Here is a 12,693-nt window from a genome sequence, read left to right as displayed (position 1 = left end):
GCAGGGTCTGAGACAGAACACATGTGGCAGAGCTGCAGGCCAGGCCCAGCTGCAGCAGATGTCCGCTGCAGCTGGAGGGCCACCAGGCGTTGGGCCATGTGTGGCTGGTCAGGGTCAGGGCCTCGCCTGAGGGTCAGCACAGGCCTTCCAGCCAGTGCTGGCCCAGCTGCCGCTCTGCTCACTGGGGAGCGCCCCTCCAGGGCACGGGGTATGGGAGGCAGTGTTTCCTCGTCTGTACAGAGGGAAGAAGATCAGCACCATGACCCAGTGAACGGAGCCCATGCAGGTCAGGGCATCACACCGTGTACCCGGCTTGGAGGCAGAAGGAGTACTGCCCTCAGTAAGCTGACAGCCTGCGGGGCAGAGGGGGGCACTCTTGTGCCTGAAGCAGCAACCATTCAGAGCATGGGCCAGAGAGGTGAGTCCCCTACTTCTGTTAGCAGAGAGAAGGCCAACAGGTCAATAAGGAACATGCTTGCCAACTCTGACCAGCAGGTCCGTGAAGGGGGCAGATGGGCCAAGGGGACAGGGTTTGCTGGGAGGTGATTCACGCAGGATGGCTGGGAGTGCTCAGGAAGGACCTCTCCTGAGAAACGACAGTTGAGCTTGAGAGAGACAAAAAGCCAGACAGGTGAGGAGACAGGGAGCCCAACAGAAATATAAATGCAGGGACCTGAGGCTGGAAGGATGGATAGGTGGCAGCGTGGTCCCAGGGAAGTAAGTGGCTGAAGAAGGAGAGGAGTCAAGAGGCCATGAAGGGCCCTGAGGGCCATCAGAAAGGATGTGGAATTTATTCTGCTGGCAACAGGAAGCTGCTGGGAGGTTTGCATGAAGGAGTTTCAGGGTCTGACTGTCATTTGGAAAGCTCACTCTGGCTAATGCTTGTGTGAAGGAGGGTGTTGGGGGACCCGAGGGGAGCAGGGAGGCCAGTGAGAGGCGTCTGCTCTGGTCTAGGACCCAGATGCTGCTGCTATCCCCTCCCCCCTTTCCCCTGCCCTCTTCCCTCTGTGTCCCCTCCCTTTCCCTTTCTTCCCCCTCCCAACCCACCCCTCCCCGCAACTCACCACCCCCTGTGAGGAGGCCCAGGCCTGACCCCTCAGATAGGCTCTCAGCATCCGGGACTCTGCTCACCCCTATATGCTGACAAGACTAATACTTGACCCACAGGGGCTTCCTGGCAGGTGGGATCATCCACACCTCCAGTAAGTAGAATCTGGGCTCCCCCACCCCCACTCCCACCTGCTCAGCCCCACCCACTGGGCCACTCTAGGCCTGGCGGCTCAGTCTCCTCTCAGGAGGAAGGCAGTTGTACTCTCCTAATCCACAGATGTGCAGCCCTTTCATGATGAATTAGGCCAAGGATCCCTAATTGTCGGTAGTTGATTTTGGTTAAAATGGAAACACCTCCTGTGGTTTGCAGGCGGGAGCTGAAGTGGAGGTTGTGGGGTTGTTTGCATAGACATGGAAGGTTGATGCTTGAAATGGGTCCATGGGCGTGATAGCAATTTATAACTATGAGCTGGGCTGAGGGTGATTTAATTAAGGCCAAACCAGCCCCGTGTCACTGGAAGACAGTGCCGAGCCTGTCCTTCTTCTCTTTTCTCCAGGACAGGTAAGAACACAGTGTTGGAGTGCACCAGTGTTCCATCTGCTTGCAAAGCCAGGTTCCAGGACCTCATACCTAGACTGCATTCCAGCCATGGTGAGGGAGACGGGGACCCCCAGGGTGCTGCCCTGGGGAAGGTCCAGCATGCACAGCAAGCACCCAAGGGCCCCCCACGGGGCTGCTCAGCAGGCCCTCATTGGCAGCTGTGCAGGGCTGGGACTCACACCCCAGTCAGTGTGACTGTGACACCTTTGTCTGGTGCTGGGGGAGAGGCAACACCCTAGTGCGGCCACCTCAGAAGTGCTTGGGTGATGGCTGATGGGGAAGGAGATTCCTCTGGCCACAGGTGCCCCTGGCACCTTGAGACAGATCCCACAGAATAACTAGGATTGTTAGCTCAGAATGAAGGCTGCCAGCAGTTAACTCAGCCCTTTGACTGCGGGGGAACCCCTAGCAGATGCTGATAACAAAGACACAAAGGAGAGCAAAGGGCACAGTACACAAGATCCAGAAACAGACTAATACAGGGCACAACTGATGGAGCTGGCCGGGAGTCCCCAGTGGGGTCATTGACCACAGTCCCACCGAGAAGGAAGCCATGGTCTTGCCTGGTCTCTTTCTGTCCTGCCCCTCAGAGCATGGGGCCAAGCAGAGATTGGAAGGATCCCTGCACCTGTGTGTGGCTGCCTACCACCCCTCCTTTCTCAGGGAAGAAGGGTGGGGGAGAGGCTGGCCGCCTTACCCGCTCCTGGGCGCTGGGGACCAGAGGCGGAGGGTATAAGCTGTGTGCAAACATCCCGCCTTCTCCCCAGGATATTTTCTTTAATAAAATACCATGGAAATGTCAGCTAGTCTAAACAAATAGCCAGGCTTTACAGAGGACGAACAGCCTGCATAAAGCACCCCCAGGGCCCGCTTTCCGGGGTGGCTTTGCAAAACTGTGTGCCAGGAAGGAAGCTCAGAAGCCTTCGTGGTGGGGCAAGCCTTTAGGGCCCAGACAGGTGAGGTTTACAGGGTTCCCGGGGAGGAAGGGGCAGCCGGACTGGGGCCTGGTGTGGGGGTGACTGTCCCAGGTGGTCCTGAGGACCTGGGCTCCCATCAGACCAGGGATCCCTCCTGAGGACCCTCAGGCAAGGCTGCACCCTGTGGGCAAGGAGGTGGAGGAAGGGACTGACGGCAGAAGACCCTCAGGTTCAGTTCCTCCTCTCCCCCTACAGGAAGCCCCATCTTCCTGGCCCATTACACAGATCTCTTAGATGTTAGGGGAGGCACCCATGGAGTCTGATCCTGAGGGGCCTCCCAGGATGAGGTGAGCCTCCCTGCATCCACTGGACTAGGGGACCAGGAGGCCCAGAATGGAGGAGAGAACTTACAACAGAGCAGTTAAGTGATGGAGCCACCAGATCCCCACTCCTCATCTGTGGAGCAGGGCAGTGATTTCCACTGCATGTGCCATGAAGAGGAGGCAGACACAGGGCAGGGCACTCAGTCAGTGGAGGTTTGTTCCCCCCTCATGATCCCTCCACAGTGGGCACCAAGATGGGTGCTTCTCAAGGCCGAGGACACCATCCTCAGGCCTCCAGGAAGGGATCCAATGTAGCAGGTGATATTTTCCAAAACTGGCCACAAAAGTGCTCTTGTTCCACATGCTCTCTCAGAAATCTGCCACTCCCCTGCCAACAGGGAGTCCATTTCCTCTCCCTTTGAACTTGAGTTGGGTGCTGAGCATAGGAGGCTGGGCACCCACATTACCTGATCCACCTCTGGTCAGACAAAACCCGGCAGAGCCCTTGCCTGTTGGCGAGGCCTGACTCAGAAGACCAGGCCCCCTGACCGTTCTGTCCCTCCTACCCTTGGCCCCAGGACAAGACTGAACTTGAATTCCTTGGCCTAGAATTCCTTGACAGTCAGGAATACAGCCCCACCTGTCATGAACCCTTAGAGCCATGCCACTCACCATCCAAGTTCTGCTTCATTTAGTCCACGAAAGAATACCATGTTATCAGCCCTGTTGTTTTTCACATGAGAAAATGGAGGCTCCAAGATCGACTGACTCCCTTGTCTAATATGTCCCAGTTTGACCTTGGGAGAGGCACACTGGGGAGTGATTCAAAAGTCCCCACTTAGGATCACTTCCCGGTGCCCCCATGCCAGCCACCGCCCCACACTGCTGGGGAGAAGCAGCCACTTTCGGCCCCTGGTGCCCCCATCAATCAATATTTTTAATTACTTACATGATTGACTAATAAAATTCTCCACCAACTAATTGATTTTGTGGTCAAGCAAGAGCCTCTGTTTTTATTAAAAAGCTACTTAGATGAATTTTTTCCCCCACTGAAATGGGAGGCTGTATTTCTTTTGGTCATTTTGGAAGAAGAAAAATGGGAGGGGACAGCGACAGGAGGAGACCCAGAGGCCAGGAAGACTCCAGGCCCAAACCAAGAGGCCTTGGGATCCATGAATCGGCAACTGGCTCACTTCTGTGTCCTGCCAAACACCCAGAGGCTCCGCAGTGGGTCAGGTGCTGGCCAGAAGACCCCTCAGGCGCCTACTTTACCCAACTCAACTTGGCCAGAGCCATTTCTATTGTTTTTATAAGTAAACTATAAACTTTCCTCTGAATCTTAATGGAAGCATTGGCTTTTCAGTTATAAAGGTAACTCACGCTTGGTGCACAGATCAGAAAAGACAGGCTAATCTAGCAAAACAACAAAGTGATGAGAAGGCTCTCACCCTGGAGACTCAGCTGAAAAGGAAGTTGATGGAGATGCTGTGAGAAGAACTGAAGCACTGATCCCCACATTTCCAGGGGTCCAAAGCCCCAAGGAACCATCACCATAGAAACCACCCAGAGCCCAGGGTCCAGAGAAAGCTGCTTATGGTTACTGCATTAGCAGACTTCTGGTTTTTGATTTTTTGTTTTACTGCATTGATTTTCGACTGGCTTGGAGTTGTCCTGTGATGTGTTTATAAATGACTCCAGTGTGGCCTGTCCTGTAGAGGAGCCACTGCCTGTGACCTGTCCCTGTGGTACAGGCCAAGGTCACCATTCCTGGGCAGCATGCCAGGTGGGGCCAGGGGCTCAGCATGGGCAGCTAGGGTGAGTGAGCATGGAATGTTTTGTGAAGGAGTGGCAGTGAGTGGGCTGAGGCTGGGAGAAGGGCACTCACTCACGACGCTGGGCAGCACTTTCTGCCCCAGTCCTCAGACTCCTCGCCTGGTGTGGGGCTGCTTCTGCAAAGGGCTCCCAGGCCTGGCCACTGTCAGTTCTCCACTAGGAGAGGCACTGCAGACTGGGCTGTAGCAGCAGCTCAGCTCAGGCCCTTGGGCCTGCCTCTGCTCATTGCATCCACAGTCACAGTCATCCTCCTGTTCCTGACCTTTGTTGTTTTTGTTCAGTCACTCAGTCATGTCCCACTCTTTGCAACCCCATAGACTGCAGCATGCCAGGCCTCTCTGTCCTTCACTTTCTCCTGAGTTTGCTCAGACTCATGTCCATTGAGTCAATGATGCCATACAACAAGAGGATGAGATGGTTAGATGGTCCCTGACCTTACTCTGACTGCATCTTCCCTTAACTGCTACATACCTAGCAACCAGAATGGTGGATGGCACAGAGTGGGTGCTCAGTTACCACGTAACAGGTGAATGCTGAATAAATCTATTTTAACCATGGATACTTGTGATGGCAGTCAGATGGCCCTGCTGAGCTGGCCTTGGAGCCAGGAGACAATGACCTCCATGCCTGCCCTCTGAGGAAGGTCATGGCAGACAAACAGCATGGCAGGCAGTGTTGCCCCTCTGCCCCTTGCCAACCCAGTGTGCAGAGGCCACTTTTCCGTCCTCATGGACAGAAGCAGCAGCACCACAGAGGGGACAAGAGACTCTACACAGGCTGTCTGAAATGGGAGTCTGGTTCTCTCCAGGGGAAGCTGCTCGGGATCACCTAGAAGTCCAGCCCCACTGAACCAAAACCCAGGTGAACTGTTCTCCCCTGGGTGTAAAGTCCCGAGACGCACTTGGTAGCCATGAGGTTATCACTAGCCCACCACTGTGCCTAAAGGATCTAGATTATGTCTGGAACCTAACTTACTTTTTTTTGGCTATGGACATTGAATTTGAAAAAATAAAAAGCAGTATTTGTGATACACAGTACAGCAAAGGATGCTGAAAGGAGGTATGTCTGTATTTAGGTCCTTTGCCCATTTTAAATCAAATTTCTTTCATTTTTTCTTTTTTTTTTTTTGCTTTTGAGTTGTAAAAGTTTGTTGTATATTTTGGTTATTAACCCTGTAGCTGATACATAATTTACAAATATCCTAACTTACCTTTAAATTAAATAAGATACACTGGTTTTTCTTACACAAAAAAATAACATCTGCTCAAAGTAGAAAACAGATTTTTAAAAAGTCATAAAGGAGAAAAGCTCAGTTGTCCTCCTCCAGAGTGCTAATGACATATCAGAGATGCAGCAGCTCCAGAGGCAGCTGACCCCTCCTTCCTGAATCTCGGGATGTCTGAGGGATGCGCTCGCATCCAAGCTGTCATGCCCTCCACACTGCTGTCTGCCCTTGACGGGGTGAGTCACTCCCTCCTGGCAGCACTCCTCTCCCTGGCTGGGACCCGCAGAGCAGCAGCAGAATCCCGGCTCACACAGCTGGCTTGGAGTCTCACCTCACCTGCCACCCACCCTCCTTGGTTCCCTGGCTGGCCTCACCCTCTTGTCCTGATGTGTGGATTTTGGAATGTCCCAGGAGCCTCCATTCTTGGTAGCCTCCTCTCTTCCCCACTCCTTCCATGGTGAGCTCATTCAGGCAATGGCTTCATGCATCTGTGCACTGATGTCACCCACAAAGGTCACTCTGACGCTCTGGAAGGCACCTCCAGGGTAACTAGCAGCACTTGCACAGCTCTGCCTGGAACTCTCCCGCATAGCAGCAGGTGGCAACCTCGTCCTTCCAGTGCTCCATTCCAAAGCCTGGGAGCAGAGCCACCATGACTGTGCTGTTGTCCCCCATGGTCTATCAGCAAACCCGCCAGTCCCAGCCACAGTGGCCCTCAACTCAACCGTGGCAGATGCTCCTGACTGGTCTCCCCAAGCTGCATGGACACCCTGGGGCTCAGCAGCCCACCAAGCAGGTTGCCTTGGTCCCCACCAAAGCAGGGCCTGAGATAGGACTTGGGGTGGGAGTTGGTTGGGGAGGTGATGGCAGGAGGCAGGAGTAAGAGAGGAGAAAGTCCAATAGAAGGGTGGTCATCATGGGGACCGGGGGCTGCTGGGCCCCCCGAGAAGCTTTCAGAATCATCCACTAGGAGGATGTAAAGTTGGAACTCTGTCTATCCTCCCCTCCCCTGTAAGGACTACTATAACTTTATCTCCCAGACCCCCACTCTGCCTTGGGAAGGCCCCAAGTTACTACTTTTCCTTTTGTAATCAACAAGTTCATCTGCTGCTGATCCTCGTCTGTATCAGTTATCATTACAATTGTTGCCAAATGATAATTTTTCTAAGTTCTATCTATACTTCTTAGCTGACATTCTACTGTGAAGGCTAGCCTTTCCTTTTTTCTTTACTAGGCTTCTCAGGTGGCTCAGATGGTAAAGAATCTGCATGTCATTGCAGGAGATGCAGGTTCAATCTCTGGATTGGAAAGCTCCCCTGAAAAAGGAAGTGGCAATCCACTTCAGTATTTTTGCCTGGAGAATCCCATGGACAGAGGAGCCTAGCAAGCTACATAGGGTTGCAAAGAGTGGAACATGACTGAGCAAGCATGCAATCTCATAGGATGCATGGAGTTTTTTAATTCTAGTGGTTATAATTCATTTTTGTAATTACTTATTTTGATGCTCAAAATATCCCAGTTGGGTCAATGGGAGCCTTCAAGTTGGCTCCTGTGTCCCTTTGACACACCCCATCATAGTTTGATTACTTTCTTACCTTCTGTCACAGCAAGCTATTCTAAGCCCATTTAAAAAATTATGTATTTATCTGGCCATGCTGGGTCTTAGTTGTGGCATATGGGATCTAGTTCCCTGATCAGGGCTCAAACCCTGGCCCCCTGCATTGAGAGCACAGAGTCTTAGCCACTGGACCACCAGGGAAGTCCATCTAAGCCCATTTTTAAGTTCCCTGCCCCAACCCTGGAATCAATCATTTCTCCAAGGAGCCTTGGTTCCTGGTTCCTTTTAGTGGGGGCTGTATTTAGAAACCAAGATCAGGGAACTGCATGTTGTGATGGGGTGTTTGCAACATTTTTAAGTATTGAAAGTATCTACGATTAGCAAGGCATGGATGAGGAGCACTCTTGTCCTCAGTCAGTGGAAGAGGGCCTGGGACAGGGGTGAGAAAGGGCACTTGGCCATGCCTGTCATACCTGTTTGATGGTGATAGGTGTGCACATGCACACAAGTGTGCCATTTATAGGAACCCCTTTAACCCAAACTAGCACACAAGTACATGAAAGCAACACATTGGAAACAATCAGTGTCCATGGACACAAAGTTAACTAAGGAAATTGTAGTACTTCCTTCCTAAAATGAACCAAATTTAAGTCCATGAATTATTTTTGGAGAAGCAGAAATTTACAAAATGCCATGTATAGTCTGATTTTTTTAAAATTTAAGATAAGAGATGTGCATCTTACAAAGGTGACTGTGTTTCTGTAGAGAAAACTAAAAGGACACACTCCAATCTCATAGGCAACATTATCCTTCTGAGTTATGGGGAAAGACCCTGGAGGTTGAAAACATAGGAGCAGAAAATCATACTTTGCATTTCACACACTTCTGAACTATGTTAAGGGTTTATAGCAGCCATGTATTTCCTTCACAATTGAAAAAAAAGCTGTAAGGACTTCCCTTCCCTGGTGGTACAGTGGATAAGGCAGGTAGATACCTGCCAATGCAGGAGTTCAATCCCTAGCCCAGGAAGATTCTGTATGCCTAGGAGCAACTAAGTCCATGCACCACAACTGTTGAACCAGTGTGCCTAGAGCCTGTGCTCAGCAACAAGAGAAGCCACCGAACTGAGAAGCCTTCACACCTCAACAAAGAGTAGCCTTGGTTTACTGAGACTAGAGAAAGCCCACACAGCAACAAAGCACATTAAAATAAGTAAATGAATAAAGAGAAAAATGCTCTAAGTGATAATAGGTGAAGAAGAGACAGCCAGCTCCCCATCCTATAAGACTCACCAGTATTACTGAATACTGCTGCTGCTGCTGCTGCTGCTGCTGCTAAGTCGCTTCAGTCATGTCCGACTCTGTGTGACCCCATAGACATCATCCCACCAGGCTTCTCTGTCCCTGGTATTCTCCAGGCAAGAACACTGGAATGGGTTGCCATTTCCTTCTCCAATGCTTGAAAGTGAAAAGTGAAAGTGAAGTCACTCAGTCCTGTCCAACTCTTAGCGACCCCATGGACTGCAGCCCACCAGGCTCCTCTGTCCATAGGATTTTCCAGGCAAGAGTACTGGACTGGGGTGCCATTGCCTTCACCATTACTGAATACTAAAGTAGCTTTAAAAATAAATGAAAAAGATGTTCATCAGAAGTGGGGTTAATCAACTTGGGAAATGGGAGAAGGAAGAGAAAAAATATTGACAGTGTTCACTCATACATGCCCTGGAGCAGAGGAGGGGTCTTGGCTGTCTGTGAAGTAGCCCCAAAGGCTGCCCCAGCCCGAGGCTGTCAAACATTTCAGATCGCAGTTCCTCCAGCTCTGATCCTGGCTCTCCACCCTCCTTTAGCAGGTAGCTGGCTTCCCCGGAGAAGTGCATGAAAGGAAGGAATGAGGCAGCCATGAAGCTCAGGACAAGAAGCCTCGATCAGGGCTATGCTGGTCTCCCCTGACTCTTAATTGTAGAGAGAGAGAGGGTGAGTATCACATGTGACTGTGAGGATGGATCCTGGAGCCAGACTTTCTGAATTCACATCTTGGCTCACTGCTTACTAACTTGAGCAAGTTCCCTCAACCTCTCTGTGCCTTAGTTTTGACACCTGTAAAACGTTCCCCACGGGATTGTTGGAAGATCAGATGAGCCAATATGCTAACTGCTTAGGATAGTTGTTGGCATGTAATGAATACTCAGAAATGTTATTTGTATTGTTATCATTCTTGGTGGTTACAGCGAACACACCCCTATCTCAAAATGTAGTGGGAATGCAGGTAGGGTTTCACTGTCACCTGTGATGCTGGCTGATACTTTGTCATAGTGGTGTGCATTAGCCAGCAGTGCTTTCAGCTGCAGAAATTCCAAACACAACAGCTTAGACAAATAAAGCTTGGTTTTACCTCAGATTACAAGAGGCCTGTGAGTTGACAGCTGCTGGCCTAGGTTCAACAGCTCAGCCATGTCAAGCCCTGTCTCCATAAGGACTTTGCCTCTTTTTCATGTGTTCTGCCTCAGTGTTACAACATGACTGCCACAACTCCTGGTGTCATATCCACCTGCAAGGCAGGAAAAAGGGAAATGGAGAGAAAATTAGAAATACCAGCCACCTATGGCTCTTTAATCAAGAAAACAAGTCTGCCCAGAACCCCCCAGCTGACTGCCAATTATATCTCATTTACTAGAACTGTATTATTTGACCACACTTAGTTCAAGACAGGCTGGGAATTTAATTAGCTTTCCAGCCGCAATTAGTGCAGATCATAAGGGAAAGGAAGGTAAGAATGACCTTGCCGAGTCTGCCACTATTTTCTTTATCCCATGAAAGGAATATCCGTGACCATGTTCAGTGAATCAGGAGTGGGTAGTGAAGTTCACCAAACGTTTTCTCAGCAGCAGAACCCTCTTCCGCTCTTGGGTTCCATCTAAATAGAGGCCCACCTGTTGTGAAACAAGAGGCAAATATTGAGCCATGGGGACCACCTGGGAGCCCACATTTTCTTGAGACAGCAAAGCTGAGAACCATGCAGACCAGGATCCGAGGCTTCCAAAGAACTCCTTTCCAACTTTCAAACCCAGACATCCTTCTGCCAGAAATGGCCATCACTACCAGCCTCAGGCCGGTGAGGAAGCCAGAAGCAATCGGGTTGCTGAACCAAGCCCTTGGCAGCAAAGGCATCTCTGCTCATTTCCTCCCGGACTTGTTAACCTGTTTTCCATCTTCCGGGCTCTCAGGAGCACTGGGCAGGCCAGCTGGAGAGTAGGCGACTCCCATGTGTGACTGCCCTAGTTTTCCTTCATGTCCTCTGAGCAGGCCAGGCTGATGCTATCTAGTTCCTGAGACCCTGCAGTGAACTCAGCCCTCAGATACCGCCTCTTGATAACAGTTTCACCTTTTCCATCTCTTTTAACAAATACCAACTCCTGGCCAAAGCCCAAACTCCTGGCTGAAGACCAACTGCTGGCTGACAGCTCCTTGCTCCTTCCCAGAAGCAAACCTGGTCTGAGACGGCCTGGAGGGTGGGGCAGGGAGAAGCAGGCCAGGTGCCCAGGACTCCCTGCCTGCCCCAGGCAGCTCAGTGCCTTCTCTGGGCCCTGGTTCCCCACAGCAAAAGGAGTATATTAGATGCTTCCTGGGGTTGCTGCTCTCTGCATGCCTTCTGCAGGCTCCCCTGGCTCACCCATCATGGCACCTGGACTCTGCCGCTGTGCCAGCCACAGATTCTGTGACCAGCCACGGGCCACCTTCAGCAAAAGGGTCCTTGCCATGGTCCCAGGCCTCAGCGGAAAGGCAGCTCGTTATTTCTGAGTCTGTGGAAAGTGCACTTTGAACACATTTGCATCAATGCAGGACACAATATCTCCCCCAGGAGGCCAGAAAAGAAGGAAAATTCAATTTGTCAAGACATCCAGCCCTCGCATCCTGCTCTTCCTACCTGCTTTCTTGGCCCCTGAGAGGCAGCAAATCCTCTTGGGCCCAGACAAAGAGGAAGGGAAGCAGATGCTGTTTCAGACGGCATTTTTCCTCAGTTCAGTGGTAGGTTTATACTTTCACAGATACGATTTTGCACCACCCTCCCACCCATCACACAGAGCAACACTTCGACTTTCCAGGGCACTCTCCCCACCCCCCACCACTGGTGCCACCTGAGTCCCTCTCCCAGAAGGACACAAGGTCCCTCCCTGCCCACCTCCTGCTCCTGCTCTACAGCCTGTGAGGTGGTGTTCCCAGGCACGCCATTTGTCTGATGGAGAAACAGGCTTGGGAAGTCCAGCCCCACAGCGGGTGTCTGACCGGGGCTGGTCTTGCAGCCTGGCACACTCGGCATCCCCTGGCTGCACCCTCAGCTCAGACCCATGCCCCCTGAGTCTCTGTCCTTCCCCTCACTGGCACCTTGGAGCTCACTCAAAACGTCTTGGGTTGGCCTCTCCTCCCCTCTGTGAAGCTTATCAGCCCTTTTCTTTTTTTTCCCCAGCTTCTCACAAACCACATGAGACAAGGCTATAGATACAACATGAGATTAAAGGCTGAACCTCATCCAGGTCAGGAAATTCCGAAGGCAGTTGCCCAGTTTATCTCCAGCCCTGCTGATACCCCCAGGGTAACTAGTCTGCTAGTGAGGTGGGGGGCCGGGGGCAGGCATGAACTGCAGGGGCACCCGGGTCCTTGGAATTTCCCGAGGACCAGATGCCCTGACTCCCCACCAGCTCCCAGGGCTGTTGCCCTCTCCCTGTCTTGGGCCTGGTTCCCACTCCCTCCCTTGATGTTGTGTCCTGAGTGTGTCCCTCTGCAGACACACTGTGTCTGTTCCCACCAGATCCAAATATGCTTACTTCCTCGTCCTTCAGACAGGCCTCTGTTGGACTCACTCTACACTGACCGTCCCAGTTGCTAAGTCAGTGCTCAGCCTCAACTCTCGGTAACCCAGCACTTTGGTCCCATGCTGTCCTTGGCTGGACTACAAACTCCCTGCCTCACTCCCACCCCTTGGTCCTCTCCTCACCTACCCCCACGCTCACTCCTGTCCTGTGGCCTTAAATACTGTACACACTGCCTGACCCAACTGCCTGCTCAGCCCTCCGCCTCAAGGTCGGACAGGCATCTTGGGCCTGTGAACCCCAACCGCCAGGTTTCCCCAAACCTGCCCCCTACACCCCACCTCTTAGATGTAGGAACTCTTCCCTCACACCCTACGTC

General features: G+C 51.8%; 1 long non-coding RNA gene across 1 annotated transcript; it reads right to left on the bottom strand.

The window, feature by feature from the left end:
- Positions 1-9,246: 9,246 nt before the first annotated feature.
- Positions 9,247-10,431, bottom strand: LOC122691314. Its single transcript, XR_006340388.1, has 3 exons — positions 10,285-10,431; positions 9,899-10,054; positions 9,247-9,364 (listed from the first exon to the last, which is right to left on the bottom strand). It is a non-coding gene; the product is annotated as an uncharacterized LOC122691314 (long non-coding RNA).
- Between the last annotated feature and the right edge of the window lie 2,262 nt (positions 10,432-12,693).

The sequence above is a fragment of the Cervus elaphus genome, unplaced genomic scaffold (genome assembly GCF_910594005.1).
Source record: "Cervus elaphus unplaced genomic scaffold, mCerEla1.1, whole genome shotgun sequence".
Taxonomy (NCBI): domain Eukaryota; kingdom Metazoa; phylum Chordata; class Mammalia; order Artiodactyla; family Cervidae; genus Cervus; species Cervus elaphus.
The sequence above is the reverse complement of the archived record's forward strand: the minus strand, read 5'-3'. Positions and strand labels throughout refer to the sequence as shown.